Here is an 18,238-nt window from a genome sequence, read left to right as displayed (position 1 = left end):
GTCATCGGTCATCCACTATAATAATCATTAATTTTTATAAATTACATTTTATTACCCGTTGACATAAACAATATACTAGTGATTGTCATTCACTATAATCTAAATTAATCAAGTCATCACCAAATAACATTGTCAGTTACTTCGTTAAGTCATCATCATTACAGTAGTTTAATCAACATTCATCATCTACCAACACCTACAATTTTGTATTTCATTGTCGTCGATAATTATAATTATAGGAAATTATAGGCCAGACAACTACATGAAACTTGTGGAAACCGTGTTAAGTGCATATGAGAAAATGGAGCGTAATATGTCTCTCAAAATACATTCCCATTTGGATTTATTTCCTCCTAACCTTGAAGCGGTAAACGACGAGCATGGGGAAAGATTTAATCAAAAAATGAAAAGGCGATATAAAGGAAGATCATCCAGTATGCTTGCAGACTATTGTTTGTACCTTGTAAAAAACAGTCCCGTGTCTAGTTATAAACGGAAGTAATTCAGAAAATCCTTTTAAATGTTGAGTTCAAATTCCGAGATTTTTGTCATTATACACATTAAATATTTTTATTGTTGTATTTTTTTGTGTTTTAAACTATGTAACATCATTTTTGTATCCAGTACACATTTTTCAAGTATTAATGAGGCATTTCGAACCCCTAGTCTTTTGTAATTTTATCAGTAGCAGTGAAAAATATAAAAAAGTTTTTTCATAAAAATTGCAATTCACTTTCCTCGGAAAATGGTAGTCTACGTGATGGGGCAATCTAGATTTTAAATTCAGATTTAGGGCACAGATATCAGTAGTATTCACTTATTTTTATTTCGGAGCAAGACAAAAAGTATAAATTTGTTGTTCAGTGTTATCATCACCATTGTCGCCAAACATCTCAGGTCTCCATTATAAATAATTTGTGATTTATCATGAATCGTAATAAACATCGTCATCAAACAGAGATGAGTGAGCAAACTGACTGAAAGTTTTCTTCGAGCACTTCATATTGCTTATTATTATTATTATTATTATTATTATTATTATTGTTATTATTGTTATTATTATTATTATTATTATTATTATTATTATTATTATTCCACATATATTTATATCACCAATTAATCGCCTCGTAATAGTCTTCATTTTAAACCAGTGCAGAACAATTAATTGAATCGATTACCAATGTTTCTCGGTGACATCTGCTCGTGTGGACAGTTTCTCGTTCCGTGGTGACGTGCGATTATAAGACCACCCACATGGCAATACGGAGCGCACGTGTTTATGTGTGTCGTCGGAGAGAGATCTCTTTCCAGATGAATGGCTTTGAAACTTTGTTCCAAGTTCTCGCTATTGAGCGGTTCAAACTCGCCTGTCGTTATGGTAACGAGCTCCGCATCATTTGCTAAGAAACTTAGTCCTCAGAATCGTTAGTCTTGATCTCCAGAGTAGCCTCTTTCTAAGAAGTAAAGAAATAAATCCCAAAGAAGAATCTGTTGCGAAATAATGACGATTTTTTATTCACAACTTTCTCCTTTTGAAGACAGCCTGCCTCATTCATTCTTTGCAGAATATTTTTTTTATTGATTATCTCCGATATTCTCTGGAAGTAATCTAGGCATTTTAACTTACGTCTACAAATGATGTGTTAGTATTTTTAATTGAAGTGCCAGTATTTATTCCATGTTGACAATATTGTCATATCTCGAGTTGATCAATGACGACAGAAAGGTTAGTAATTATTTTAATTAAAAGTCATCTTATAGCTTAAAATCTGTTTACTGTGGATAGTGGTGGTATAAAGCAATATAGGCCTATTGATGATGTAAAAAATAAATGTAAATAGAAATAGGTCCTAATTTTTACGATGAAAATGATTGACATTACAAGTATTGGTGCTGCATGCAAATCTATATATATATATATATATATATATATATATATATATATCCTGCCTTTTACGTATTAATTAAACGATTTTACTATATCGAGCATTGCTGCTTTTAGTTCTTCGATTAATGTTCCCTTCATATTCAACGATATGTAGTTTCCTTTTGATTGTTTGTACTAGAGATGAACGATCGAGAAAGCGAGACTAACAGCGCCCGTAAAGCCGAAAACCCGCATGACACTGTTGTATTACGTCGCGTCCTTGACGTAAAGACTGGTTGTGAGTGTTCCGAGACTCGGAATTGATCACTCCCGAAGTCAAGCACCCTTGAATCGCCACAGTTCTTTATGCCTGACTGAACTTTTATCTACTTTGGCAACTGTTATATATGTATAAACAATCAAGTACCCTATTTGAAACATCATCTCTATCTTTCAGTGTATAATAATCCGTTCCGCAGTCTTTATTTAATTACTAGGCCCTTATTAAAAGGCTAGGATTTTCCTTTTCATATGTTTAATATCAAGTGTGCAATCTGAAGTAAAAAGATATTAATGTTATGTTTTATGTTTCTTAGAAATGCAAATTATTTGAGAATTGTTTTTTTATATATAACCAGAGGACGGATCAGAGTGACTGTTCTTACAAGTTTACTAACCATTTACTATAGTCTGTTTAGTTGAAGCATAGACGATGACTCCAGAAGTACACAGCGGGCGTATACCTGCAATGTCCGTACAGTTGTGTCAAAAGAATGCGTACACTGTGCTGTATATGACGGCTGTGAATTTGTACTCCGTTATAAAACACTACATTGTACGTAAGTGTAAAGTGAATACTACGTAATCTGTGCATTGTATGTATGTATGTATTTATTTATTCACACTGCAATGGGTATATACCCGGTGGCAGTGGTAACTAATTACACTCAGTGGACAATAATGTACATGTGGAGATTGTTGAAAGTGGACGTTCTGCGTCTCTCACTTGAACAAAAATTATATCGTGAGAAATTCCTTTCGACATCGCAAGACGTAATAGGTGCATACGAATAATATATTATATCGGGAAGATCAATATCAATATCTGATATATTTCTTTCACTGTTTGATCTCGAGGACTCTATTTGTTTTTTGCAGCAACACATCTCGCACGCCACACATGATTGAAAAACCATTATTTTTTGCTAACACATTCTGAAGTTTCTCGTTCACTTTCTTCGTAACTTCCAGCTTTGGTTTCCTTAAGTTTTACAGATATTTCTTCTATATGTTTATAGCCTTTGGCATGTGTAAATCAGATATTTGTAACAACGTTATGGCTTTCGGTAAATGACAAAAGTTATTCTGTATGAAATCTAAACTGGTCGCAAGACCATCTGAAATTAGGGATTTTGCTATTTCAATTAAATGTGCCTTTGTAGACTCTGAACTATTGATCACTTTCACAAATTGAACATAATACGTGGCATAATAGAAGGCAGCCTCCAGCCAACTACCCCATCTTGTTACTATTGGGTTTGGTGGAAGGGGAACCTTGGGAGCGATTTCCTTGAATTTCTGCATTCGGGAAGGTTCTTTCAGAAAAAATTTCTTAACATTACCTACAAAAATATCGACGTCACTATAAGAAGAGCGAATTACTTCCACCACCCTATGGAGTCAATGTGCTAAGCAAGTAAGGTGAACCAACTTAGGATATATTATTTTTATGTCCATGGCCGCCTTTATCATATAGGGCGCAGCATCTGTGACTAAAAGAAGTACATTATTATACCTGATACCAGTAGGACACAAAATACCCATGGCATTAGAGAATACAGCACGTTAGTAAATATTTCTTTCCAGTAGAGTTAGATATAAGTGTTCCTACAATTACCTTTGTATCCGATGTTGACGGATCCTCTTTTATATTTTTAGTAGCTTATTTTGCGACGCTTTATCAACATCTTCGGTTATTTAGCGTCTGAATGAGATGAAGGTGATAATGCCGGTGAAATGAATCCGGGGTCCAGCACCGAAAGTTACCCAGCATTTGCTCGATTGGGTTGAGGGAAGACCCCGGAAATAACCTCAACCAGGTAACTTGCCTCGACCGGGAATCGACCCGGGCCATCTGGTTTCGCGGCCAGACGCGCTGACCGTTACTCCACAGGTGTGGACCCCTCTTGTATATATTCCCTGTGATTTCTGCTGTTGCAGTACCTTTCTAATTGTCATTTTTTTCGTAGCTCTTAACGTCACTTTACATATATTACACGTAATAATTTCTCCTTCACTGCTGAAGATAATACCTCCGAACTGGTGTACAAGCATTCACTTTTTTCACTTTGTACACATTTTTCCTTAGGCATTCTGACAGTTTATAAATAACACACCAATAGCACATGCTCGTTCCTAACTGCTCTGTTGAACTGTAGGCCCACTATTATGCGTACTTCATCGGATACCTCGTATTTCCAAATAATAACTTCTCATTTGCTTTCACTAGTAGTAGCATACGCGACCTGTTTGTGCAACGTGATGTTCCTACTACATACTGTATAATTTTTTACCCATGTCTGTACCTAGGGAACACGTGCCGAGACATTCTGCTCTCTGCATCAGTAACATGTAGCCACGGAACCTGGTCACTCTGATCCGCCCTCTGTATATAACCGTAGGTATATCATATAATATAACCAGAACATTTTGATAACTAAGATACTGTTCTGTTTTGTCATTCTATCTCATTTAAACATTTATAATGTTATTTATTTCAATGATGTATGTCATTCAAAGTTACGAAATCTTTCCATGCCGACCAAATGCTATTTCGAGAATGATGAGCGAGACACGGAGCGCACGAGAATGACGAGGCGAGACTCGAAATAATAATAATAATAATAATAATAATAATAATAATAATAATAATAATAATCATAATCATAATCATAATCATAATAATAACTGCCAAACTTTCAGAGCGGCCCCGAGGTTCACTCAGCCTCCTATAAAATTGAGTACCGGGTCTTTCCCGGGGGTAAAAGGCGGTCAGAGCGTGGTGCCGACCACACCACCTCATTCTAGTGCCGAGGTCATGGAAAGCATGGGGCTTTACCTCCATGCCCCCCAAGTGCCTTCACGGCATGTTACAGGGATACCTTTACCTTTTTTTTACCTTTTTATAATAATAATAATAATAATAATAATAATAATAATAATAATAATAATAATAATAATAATATAATAATAATAATAATAATAATAATAATAATAATAATAATGGGAATAAAAGTGGTAAGTATAATTGTTGTGGACTAGCATGTTCCTCCCTCTTACGGTTTTTATCATATAAGCCATTTTAAATGTTTTCACTTACTTCAAAATTTAATACTGAACCAATGAACTACATATTTCCATATAAATGAGCATTATTATGCTACAAAATAATTATATACATTTCCATAGCAACCCTTCTTTTTTAAATTGCATATTGGATGTACTTGTTACCAAAAAATGAACAAAATATTCTAGGACAAAATATTTAGTTGGCAAAGAAACTAGTGGACAAAGAAAAATTGGGGAAAAAAATATGGACACAATAATTATTGACCGAAATATTAATGGACAAATTTTTTGATATACGATATGTTTGCTCGACTAATTTCCTTGGGCAAAATACCTGTGGACATGAGATAGTGGTCAAATTGTCTGATGGACGTACTGCTGTGGACGTATCGTCCTGGAAGCCCTTAAACGGATTGGTAAAAAAAACGGAGTGAGATACGTGGCCAAGAGGTTTGGAGCTCACATAGATCCTTACAGCACCAAATTCTCCTGCAAGAACACGCGATAACGTACCTTTTAATTACATTTTCGGTCCTCCGCTGTTGAGTAACGGTTAGCATATGCCTGACCGTGAAACGAGCGAGCCCTGGTTCAAATCCTGGTTGGAACAAGTTACCTTATTGAGGTTTTTCCGGGGTTTTCCTCAACCCATTAAGAGCAAATCCTGGGTAACTTTCGGCGCTGAACCCTTAATACATAAATTCTTACTTAACAGATGAATTGCTGATTAATATTTGTTACTTATAATGAAACTAACATCTGTCCATTCTTATTATTATTATCTTTAATTTCTCTAAATAGATTTACAAAACCTCTAATGACAATTACATTAATATTCTCATTATAGAAATAGAAATATATATATTCTCCCTGTAACATAGTCCTAGTAAGCTTATATTAAATTAATTTTCATCATTTTACTAGCTATCTCAAATATTAAATTAATTATAATTCATTGAATTAAATTAGCTCATAAATTAAGTTACTACTTTACCTTATAGATTTATCTAAATTTAAATAAATGTGTAGTGAAGATTATTGCTGGAGAACCTTTTAAGTGTAGTGAAAATATTTGTAATTTAAATTTATGTATTGTATTGATTAAGGCTGGTTGAGTGGAAGAGAAGGCCTTATGGCCTTAACTCTGCCAGCGAAAATAAAACATTATTATTATTATTATTATTATTATTATTATTATTATTATTATTATTATTATTATTATTATTAATCCTTTCATTGTGTGAGTGAATGCTATGTAATGTCTTAAATGTTTGTGTTGTATCGGAGGCGGCCCTCGCATTGAGCTGATCCCTCATCCGGGTAGGTCAAAAGTATGTATGAAGTATGTATGTATGTATGTATGTATGTATGTATGTATGTATGTATGTATGTGATCCAATATATTAATTCCTCTCCCGACGGGTCGCGGCCCTGTGAGGCCGTGTGACGTGGGTCGTATAAATGAACCTAAAAGGGAGAGGTTAACTAAGGTAAAGAAAGAAAGAAAGAAAGAAAGAAAGAAAGAAAGAAAGAAAGAAAGAAAGTTTTAAACCTGTAATTAGGCAAATTTCGAGAAATTGTACAGCGATTCTATGAATTTTTTCTGATACCAGTTCCATATACATTTGATAAATACGTAGTTGATCCAACGTCTCTAAGTCACCGATTGAAAAAGAGATGGATAATGACTGACAATTAATACTTACGAAATGAAAATGAAATTTTACAGAATCTCCATTAACCCTGCAAATTTATTCATTTCGTTACCCAAGTACGCGACATAGGCCGTTTTTATCAGAAAACCACCATGTTTTCTGCTCGGTCCGGTTCACTCCATCATCGCTCGTCTTTCTTTTCCCGGCAGTCATTAATTCCAGGCCTGTTGAATGTTTAAATTCTTGGATATACACTTAATCAACGCTTAATTAAGTCAGACAGGGTTGTACCTACACAAAGCCTCTTTAAACCCCACCCCCCGAACCCCTTGAGAGTTTCATTTCCGTTTTTCTTCCCCATTATATGCTATGTGTGCTTCCGTAAAAGGTTTTCGCATCTCGAGGTAGAGAGTGCGATTTGAATTAAGGGTTGAGGGTGGGTCGAAGGAAGAGAGTTGATATCATTAAAGAAGATGAACAGTGGTAACACTGAAGCGGCCAACTGACTGCTTAGCATTCCGCCATTTATTTTATGATAATAATAATAATAAAAAGGAAGATTGATCTAATGGAATTTTAGTTGAAGGAAAATTTTGCATTTCTACAGTATTTCCCTGTGAAGGAAAATTGAATATCTGTATGGAAATTAATATCGAGTCTTTCCCTTCCGTCGTCTTGAGTCAGACATGTCAGCTGTCAGTCGAGACGCTGAATGTGAAAGATTTCTTTGTCGGCATTTGAATTCACAGCTAGTCGTCTTTCTTCTTTTGAGAAATCACATTTCTGCTGCCTTTTCAAAACGTAACCTTAAGGTATAGGGTGTCTGTAAATTCCTGAAACAATTAAATCTCGAATATAATCGTCATTATTAGACAGTGTATGCGGGATGACTCAAGGAAAAGTGAAGTTGTTTCGTATCAGAATATATGGCACGTGCCGCGTCGTCCGTCTTTTGTGTATCTGGCCAGTACAGCAGCGTAGGGAACGAAGGAACCCCGGTCCGTTCATAGTAATATTCCAACGCAATGTGTGCGATTGTATTATCCTGCTCAAGTATTTAGTACTTCTTGAACAGTGTTGTGCTGATCCATTCATAATGTCGAAGGCGAAACGTTCAATTCGCTCAGAGATACGAAGTGCAATTAAGAAGTATGGGAGTGACATTTTATGTATTAACGAAGACAATATCTTGTGTAATGTACGTAACATTGAAATAAAAACCAGAACAACTCAGGTATAGAGAAAGATTGCAACAGTACATCGCACAGGAAATGCATTGAAATGAAATCTGAGGAATCATCATCATCATCATCATCATCATCATCATCATCATCATCATCATCATCATCATTTAGTTGTGCGGGTCTGAACGAAACGTTTTGCAAAGACATGTGCAACATGATGCTCAGTCCAAATATTCCTCTAAAGAAATTAAGTGATCCCCATTTTAGAGGTTTTCTTCAGAAATTCTCTAAAAAAATTGTTTAAGAGATAGGCGAAGACGATTCAGCTTCGACAACTTACGAGAATATATCGTCGTTTACTGCAACGCTGGTAATTGCATCAATGATGACGAGGACTGAACCTTGCAAGGTATGTGCTACAGTACCTCATTTTTCTTTTCCTTTTGACTGTACGGAGATACGGTAGCATGTTGACGTCGTCTGTTTACGTTTAAAACCTGTTGAGCCAGTGGTCTGAATGAAAAAAATTGTAACATATAGTAAATGTGCACCTACATTCAACGATAAGTCCTCTCGCATCCACTGCCTAGTCATTACCATAATCTTAATACACATTATAATCTCTTTTAACTTCCGGATGTGGTGATTCAGAATTTCATAACCTCTGCTTGCCTCACTATGTCGCTTTTGCACCTGATGTGACGTAGGTATGTAGCCTATGTCGGGATTCGTTATTCTTGCCGAAGAATGATAAGCGAGAAACTGTCATTGATTTCAGTCTTTAATGATATGACATTTTACGTGCCTTTTTGTGTGTTGAATGGTGGATACTTAACTTTCCGTCATTCACTCAGTAATCATCCTCTCGAAGAAACACGTAGTAACTGTATATCTTTTGGCCGTAGCATTGCCTCGATGTATTGTGAAAAACTATCTACAGGGCGGGCCATAAGTCACCGTGCCCATAGACATGTGTCTAATGGTTCTGTGTAACTTCCATCATTGTCTATGCAGAGGTTCTTTCTGACATTTTACGTAACTGCTGTGGTGTTATGTCTGCAAAGGCAGCTGTCATAGCGTCTTTCAGTTCGTCGTTATGAACAGACATACCGAAGCATGTGCTTTATCACTGCAGCATTTTCCACTCGTTCGTCGCCGACATCTCCTCTTTAGTGTTGAGTGTGCGATTTACCGTAGCAACCGTGGTCGCAATATTATTTTTTTGGGCGAAGGACATTTCAGCATCGAGTTGAAACGTAATCCACCACATAGCATGTCGTGGGCAGATGTTACTGCTAATTATGTGGTTGAACCATGCTTTTTATGTTATTTTTTATTTTAGTAGGTTATTTTACGACGCTTTATCAACATCTTAGGTTCTTTAGCGTCTGAATGAGATGAAGGTGATAATGCCGGTGAAATGAGTCCGGGGTCCAGTACCGAAAGTTACCCAGCATTTGCTCATATTGGGTTCAGAGAAATCTCCGGAAAAAAACCTCAACCAGGTAACTTGCCCCGACCGGGAATCGAAACCGGGCCACCTGGTTTCGCGGCCAGACGCGCTAACCATTACTCCACAGGTGTGGACTTCTTATGTTAATTAGGGTGGATGGTAACCTCTGCACCAAAATGAAACTGGTAATAGATCATAAGGAGAGATTTGAAAAATCGAAATAAGTTTTTTCTCCAACATTCACCGTTTTAGAGGAAATCGTGAAGTTTCTACGAAGCATTTGGCAGCAGCATGGCTACTGCAATAACTCTACCAAGGGCGACCTGCACTCCTTACCTTCCCTTCCCCCTCTATTGTACTCAGTGGGTGATGCGCGACAGTGCGCTGTTGCATGATTTATTTGAACGATTTTCGCAATTATTAAATTTAAATTCATGACTAACGGTTTGACATGCAAAAAATATATATATTCAAGACATTAACTGTTCAGATTATTCTTACGTATCTGCTTTTATACCAATCAGTCATTTCTCTCGGGCCAATACCGCAATAGAGCGCTGCAAGCATTGGGCAAACACTTTTTTTTCCTGCTTAATTATGCTTCATCAAAGAAAAACAGTAATTAAAGGTTTGTTACATTTAACATTTAGAAGTCGGCCTGTGTAGCGCAGTCGCTAGAGTGCTGGTCTTCTGTGCCCGATGTTGCGAGTTCGATCCCGGCCCAGGTCGACTTAGATTTACTGATATGTAAAAGAACTCTACGGGACAAAATTCCGACACATCGGCGACGGTGATATAACCTCGGCAGTTGCAAGCGTCGTTAAATAAAACATTTTTTTAACATGTATAAGTACCTCTTAAATTTTAGTACATCGGCTCCTTTCCACTCTGTATATGCCCTTTATATGTAGGATTTGAGTGTTTTCATATATTAAAGCTGCGCCTGAAAATCTATATAGAGTATTATTATTTGTAAGTAGTACTTTCCACCATTTCAAGTTTTCTCATGAAATTTCGGCCAGTGTATGGGACCGGTGCCCATCCAGCATCGTATTGCACTTGGGGAGCTACGATAGGTAGGTTTCACAAACCAGCTATAACGGTTGGGGATCATCGTGCTAACCACACGATACCTCCATTTTGGTTGGATGATCGTCCACCTCTGCTTCGGCATGTGGACGTGAGGCCAGCAGCCGGCTGGTCGGTCATGGCCCTGCAAAGGGCTGTAGCGCCATGGATTTACTTTACATTACCATTTCAAGTGAAGAAGAAAATTGTACTGGTAGATTTCACGTCACTTGCACCGTTTTTCCATTCAAACCGCCTGGGATAAAGAGAAGTGATTTTAATAACAGATAGAGCTACGGAATGTGTAAATCATCGCTTTATATGACTATCGTATCCAAGTATCAGGTTTTTCAGCTATTCAAATAGATGAGGCGGTTTCAAGCAGGTTTTATTGCACTTTCATGCTCTAGAGCTTCTATATTTCATCATTTCCATCCTTGCAATTGAGACACTTGCACTTAGCACAATATTACGCCATAATATATCAGAATTTACTAAAGCACAACTTCACCATTGGTAGAAATCAAGGCCAATTGGAATTTGCCTTCGTAATTTTATATTGTTGTCTTAGGTGGGCATCGAACGTCGTGGCTACTTCAAATCACGGGAGTCCCATAATTTGATTTCCTATATCAGGACAACAGAAAAGTTCAGATGAATTTGAAACTTCGTAAGGAACCAATACGAATATCTAAATCGAGTTTATAGATAAAACATGGTGAAAATTGAATTGGAGTCAGACCACGAGGTCTAAAGTAATTTAACTGCAGTGTCAGGAAATAATTAGTTGGACAAGTTGATTTCTAAGTAATACTTTGTTCATTTCTATCAACGAAAATAAAAGCATAATTATTCCATTACCATTATCTGAAAAATGTAACAAACCTCCTACATCTATATTAAGTATTAAATTACATAACTCTGATTGTTGCCTTATACAGTGTAAATGTCCGATTATTAAGGAGTCTTCTGAAGTTAAGTATTAAGGCATAATTTTCGACAGTCATTTAAAATTGAAGCAACACATTAATTACCTTTGTAATAAATTACTTAAAATAATATATTATTTTGTTTTACTGAGGAATTACTTGTGAATAAGTTTATTACGCACAATATATTTAACTTTATTACAATCGGCAATTATGTATGGAATTATAGGATGGGATAGCTTATTTAAACCAATTTTAATCACATTATTTATTACAGAAGAAAATAATTAAAATATGTCGCCATAAACCTATTGATTTTCGATCTAAACAATTGTTTTTAGACTTTAATGTTCTTAAAATAAGACAAAATTATTACATTATACTAATAAAATTCATACATAGAAATCAAAATAATTTTGAATTGTATTCTCATAATTATGAAACAAAAAGTATGAATTCTTTAAGATTGTTTGAACCAAAATGCAATACTGCTACAGTATTTAATCATAATAGTAATTTAGGCCAAAGAATTTATAACAAATTTATATTTAAATATCCTAATCTTGTCAATTCTAATAGTTCTTGTATTAAATTTTAAAAGTTATGTATGGATATTATAAATAATGAAAAATTGTAAATTTAAATTTATATATTCTTATTGTGTAGTAGACATAAAACAAATTGTATTATTATACTTAATTTAAATTCAGGAATCCGTCCCTGAGCACGAGTTCTACTCTTTCAGGGGTGTGCTGAAGTTTTATCTGTTTATTATTAGCAAAATAAAAAAAATAAATAAAATAAAAAATCTTCTGTTAAAGTTATAAAGCAGATGAAGAAAAATGGAATATCTTAAAATGTGTGATTGAAATATGATACATTTATATTTTGTAATGGCCATTAATTGAGCTGGATTTTATTACCTAAAGGCTAGTTTACACGATGACACTAGGTTTCGCAACTGATTTCATGAAAGTAATCTTCTAGGAATTTGTTTACATGGAGATACTTACGTATATTGCAGTTTCATGACAACTTTTGTACTTTTCTTCAGTGTTATTCATTTAAATGCTAGAGTAGTCGCAGAAATGTCACTAGTGACCTTAAAAATGAGGAAAGAAGAAAAAAAGAAATCTGAACTAGGGCATGAAAAAAGGCAAGATCATATTTAGGATGTTCTGCAACGTTATTGAAAGAGATAGTAGTAGAAGATCCCAAAAGTTATTATAATTATTTAAGAATGACTTTGGAACAGCTCAATTTCTCGCTTATTTTTAAAATTTGGTTCATTGTAATCCCACACACACATTTGCACTATACAGGGTGATTCACGAGGAGTTACCGCCAGTTACGAAGCATATTTCCAAAGATATTTTGAGCAAAAAGTGTCAGAGTTACACTAATTTGAAGTTGTTTGCAAAATACCATTATTCTTTAGTTTTAAGAGTAAAATAATATTACAAATAAAGAATAAACTATTCAGGGGTATAATTTTTTATTTAGCCAGTATTCTGAAGCTAAAATGTGTTGTGAGTTCCATAGTTGCTTCGTACAGATTTTTTTTGTATTTAACTATAAAAATACATTTTTCTTACGCACTTATCACAACAATTGTTACAAATCACGCCGCTCTTGTAAATTCTTTAAGACTGTACATAAGGACGCAGAATTAAACTGTAAAGAATCAAGTTTTAGGTTTTGTAACAATTATTGCGATAAGTGCATAAGAATGATGTAATTTTTAGTTTAAAATTTGAAAAGAAAACGTGTACAAAGCATTTAAGAACACATTTTTAACTCGAGAACACTAGCCAATTAAAGAAATTATATTTCTGAATAGTTCATTCTCTATTTTTAATTTTATTTTACTCTTAAAACTAAAGAAAAAAGGTATTTTACTAACAACTTCAAATTGGTGTAACTCTGAAAATATTGAGATTAGGACACATGTTTATACGACATATTTTCTCCGAATGTAATCGGAAATAAGCTCCTAATTGGCGGTAAATCTTCGTGAATTACCCTATATATAAATTAAGACAATTTCTTCCCTTCCCTATTTCATTTTATAAATTAATCCACAGATCAGAACGTGTTTAACCTCGAAACGCTTCTAAATTACAAGTTTCGTTTCACCAAAAGTTGAAAGCAGCGGAAACTTTGTAGTGATGTAACTTAGTGTCACCACTACATTTCACGCATGCGCATTCAAATAAAATTATAGATTTAACGTTTGAGGTTGAACAATAATGCTACATGAAATTCATGAATACACATTCGAATCTCGCATATTACATAAATGCTTGCACATTTAAATGCAATTTGCTGGATTATCTTAGGTGGAGGCACTGCTGTCATACCAATACCACGTGACAGGAGTTTCTTTGCCTGTGTTCTTTCAGTATTAAGTCAAACTATATTTATATATTTGTTATTTTTTCCCGTATTTTAGCAATCAGTATCTTGCGTACAGTTTATTTAGCTATTTTACAGTCTACCATCCAATATGGAATTATTGCGTGAGGTGAAACTTAAAAAATTTCTTTAGATCCTTTAATTTCTTTACAAACGGAATAATTAAGATATGCTTAAAAACCATTTGATTAATATTTTCCGAATTTAAAGTCTTTAAAATTGAACAATTATACAAATACACATTATTGAAGTATTATCACAAAAATCATAAAAATTATACACCATTTTCTTATATTTACAGTACTAGGCGCAACTGCTAATTTATCCTTGAGAGCAATTTTTTTTTCACAACGGCAGGTCTAAAATAGTGTTAGACTAGGTCCAAGATTATATAATTCCATAATTAAAATGCAACTTGAATGTTCAACACTTTCTGTTTATATTTTCAATAAAGAAATTAACATCTACTTGATACTTAAATTGATATTATGTATAAATTTTTTTTCATGTTGTTTTATTTTTTTTTTTTTTTTGTATACATAATATTATTTGTGTGCATTAATTTTTGTATTTCTGTATTATAATGGAACTAGACCCGAACACGAGCTTTGCTCATACGAGTTTTCCTGATTTTTTTATCCTTTGTGTAATTAATTTAGTATAAATAATTATCAATATCAATAAAGTTAGTCCAAGATCATTCAAGTGCTGTGAAAACCTGCATTGAGATAGTCCAGAAAGCTCTTGTCGATTTAAGCAAATTCAGAAATCAGTTTTGAATATTGAGATTATATATATATATATTTTTTTTTTTCGAATGGCTATTTTATTTGTACGTATTTTAATCTTATTTTTTTTCACATTTCAGGTAACTCACAATTTCATTCTTCTCACAGCTTTACAAGTTTCTCCGTGCAGAGCTTTCCAAGGTATGATATTTTGGGCCTTACTGGGTTTGTGTTCATAAGAAGAATGATCCATTAAATTCTGTTCATTCAAATTAGCTATACAGAAACCAGACATCGTAGTAACTTAGATATATTAAATTCAAGATATGCTTGAGGATACTGTTTTTTTACTTTAATGTCTCGTCTAATTCTGTTTTTTATGTGGCAAAAGTTTTCACTAATTTAATCGCCTTATGGTTATCATCAGTTTTGGAAAGGTGTGCTCATAGTTATCTTTCATACCATCATATCGATAAATAACAAATCAGATTATTTTCGCGGATTAGATCTTCCGGCGGGTTCAAGCTTCAGATCATCTCTTTCTTTTACGTCCCACGTTTATCGTTCGTTCAGGTTCATAATGTATCCTTGAGGCGTCTGTCTTATCGAAATGTTCTTTCTACCTTTCTCATATAGTTTAATTTTGTATTTTACCCTAAAACACTTAAATTGTTTGATAATTTAAACTTTAATATGCATTTTTATGTATATTTCAGTATTCTTTTGATAGTTACGAACATTGATGTAAACGTTGATGTAAATAAATTGCTACTTCTGTTTACTGCATGATTATTGGCTACCGTTTTTGTTCGTAATAGCTACTATTTCTCTTGCAATATGATATTCAAATTTCTAGCAGTTAATGTTTCTAGATTACATTGTTCCGTATTGTGGTTTAATATATCTATTACGGTTTGTAATTTATTTCCTGAATTTTCTAGAATAACAGCATCAGTTTCATATGATAATATTCGTATTTTTACACAGTAATATATTTTTTTTGCACGATAGTGTGTTTTTTTTGTCGTTACAGCAAACGACCGCCGAGATTGATTTTACTGAATTCAGGATTGCTAACCTAGATAAGTATGTTGAAATATTACAACTGTTCTAAGAGTTGTAATGAAAACCACTGCCTTCTATGTATGTAATGAAATGGATTTAGTCGGGGTAAAATTACACCATGTATTTTTGCACGTTTCTTCATTCATTTATAGTTTCTTACTAAGGACAAGTATTTCGCTGCAAACCTAGCATTCTCAAATCTTGTCTATATTACACCTTCCTCTCAGTTTCCACATACGATCCATATATCTTAATGTCGTCTATCATCTGATATTTTCTTCTGCCGAACTTTTTTTCGCGTTCACCATTCCTTCCAGTACATCCTTCAGTAGGTACTTTCTTCCTAGCAAGTTAATATTCACAAATTCACTTATTTTTACGTTAAAAAATTTTAACTGGAAACGCTAGAAAATACACCTGTTTACATATTGATGACATTAAATTTCTACCACCAAACTTTACATTAAAAAATTCCACATAGAAGCGCTTCAAAATGCTACATTCTGACATTAAATGTGGTAAAGGTGATTCCCAAAGTGCTAATTTTTTTATTTTGAGTTGCTAAAATCTACCATTTCCAGATACTAACTGGATTAAAATGTTATGTAATGACATGTCTTGGATCTTAAAGAACACTGCAACCAGAATTCTTCGTGTAGTTCTTTATGAAAAAGAAGGTATGCTTAGGATTTCTATGAAAGCGCGAGGTTTGTATTCTATGTATTTGTATTTATTTATTTTGCTAATAATTGTAACACAAAATATAATATAAACAGGTAAAACTTTAGAGCTCACCTCTGAAAGGCTAGAACTCGTGCTCAGGGGCGGATTACTGAATTGAAATTAAGAAGTATATAATACAATTTGTCTTTTATCTACTACACAGTAAGAATATATAAATTTAAATTTACAATTTTTCATTATTTGTAAAATCCATACATAACTTTTTAAATTTAATATTAGAACTATTAGAATTGAAAATAGATACTTAAATATGAATTTGTTATATATTCTTGGGCCTAAATTACTACTATGATTAAATACTGTAGCAGTGTTGCATTTTGGTTCAAACAATGTTAAAGAATTCTTAACTTTTGTTTCATAACTATGAAAATACAATTCAAAATTATTTCGATTTTTATGTATGAATTTCATTAACACAGTATAATAAATGTTGTCTTATTTTAAGAACATTAAAGTCTAAAAACAATTTTTTGAGATAGAAAATCAATAGGTTTATGAAGACGTATTTTAATTATTCTCTTCTGTAATAAATAAAGTGCATTAAAACTGGTTTCAAATAAGCTACCCCATCCTATAATTCGATACATAATTATCGATTGAAATAAAGCTGAGTATATTGTGCGCAATAAACTTATTGACAAGTAATTTCTCAACAAAACAAAATAATGAATTATTTTACGTGATTTATTACAAAAAGTTGGTGTTCGAATCCCGGCTTTCAGCAATATTTCAATGTAGTGCAGAATTTCAATTTTTTTCTTGACAAAGAAAAGTATACTAAGTGAATTTGTGTTGGTGTTAACTGAGTTTATATTCTGCATAGTGGCAGATGGATTTCAGACGGTGAAGCCTCTTTGTGTCCCATATAAGGCAGGAGCTCTTAAATTGTTATGAAGGACAGTTGACTGTCGGTTACCAGGGAGTGCGGTGGAAGTTCGTCTCGTCCGGGTCTGGTATTAAAGTTACTACGTGGGAAACTAAACTGTTGGAGTCCATATAAACGCTGTATAAACAAGTTCAATTGAATGCAAACACTTGACTGGCGATTTCTTGGAGCTGCTGTCTGCTAGATACTTCCGACCTACTTTTTGCTTCTGGATAAATATGACACTGTGCAAATAAATGCAGCAATTAGTAAAGAAGATTACTTTAAAAGCAGTAATCATTAATTAATAGTTGTTCTGTAGCGAAGCTTTAATTTATATTAGAAGGATTAGGCTATTTGCGTGGGCAAATAAGTTTGATATACAAAGCCGATAAAAATGAAGTAATTTAATTTCCTTCACAAGACAGAAGTACCTCGACAGCACTTCCATTATCACGGTGAAATTATTTATTTAGTAACATTATAGTGCAGAATTAATTAAGTCCACTTTTCCTTTTTTTGCTTTCGTCCACGTACTATTCTTTTTCTTATTTTGAGTATTCTTTTTTTACTTCCAGACGTTATTCTTTCTTCCGTCCCCTTCTTACTTCTCTCTTTCTTCCTATCATTTTTTTATTTCTTCTTTTCTTTTTTCTCTACTTCCGTTCCCTTTTTATTCCACTTTCTCTTTCTCTCCCTTTTTATGTTCTTCCTTATTTGTATCATTTTTCCTTTTCTTCATTCTCCCTTCAATCTGTTCTTTCTTTTCTTCTTTCTCTTCATGTTTTCGTTTTTCCTTTCTACTTTTCTTTCTCTCCTTCATTATATTTTACTTCCTCTCCTCTTCTCTCCTCTCCTCTCCTCTTCTCTTCTCTTCTCTTCTCTTCTCTTCTCTTCTCTTCTCTTCTCTTCTCTTC

The sequence above is a fragment of the Periplaneta americana genome, chromosome 5 (assembly GCF_040183065.1).
Source record: "Periplaneta americana isolate PAMFEO1 chromosome 5, P.americana_PAMFEO1_priV1, whole genome shotgun sequence".
NCBI classification, from domain to species: Eukaryota; Metazoa; Arthropoda; class Insecta; order Blattodea; family Blattidae; genus Periplaneta; species Periplaneta americana.
Note: the sequence above shows the minus strand (reverse complement) of the source record.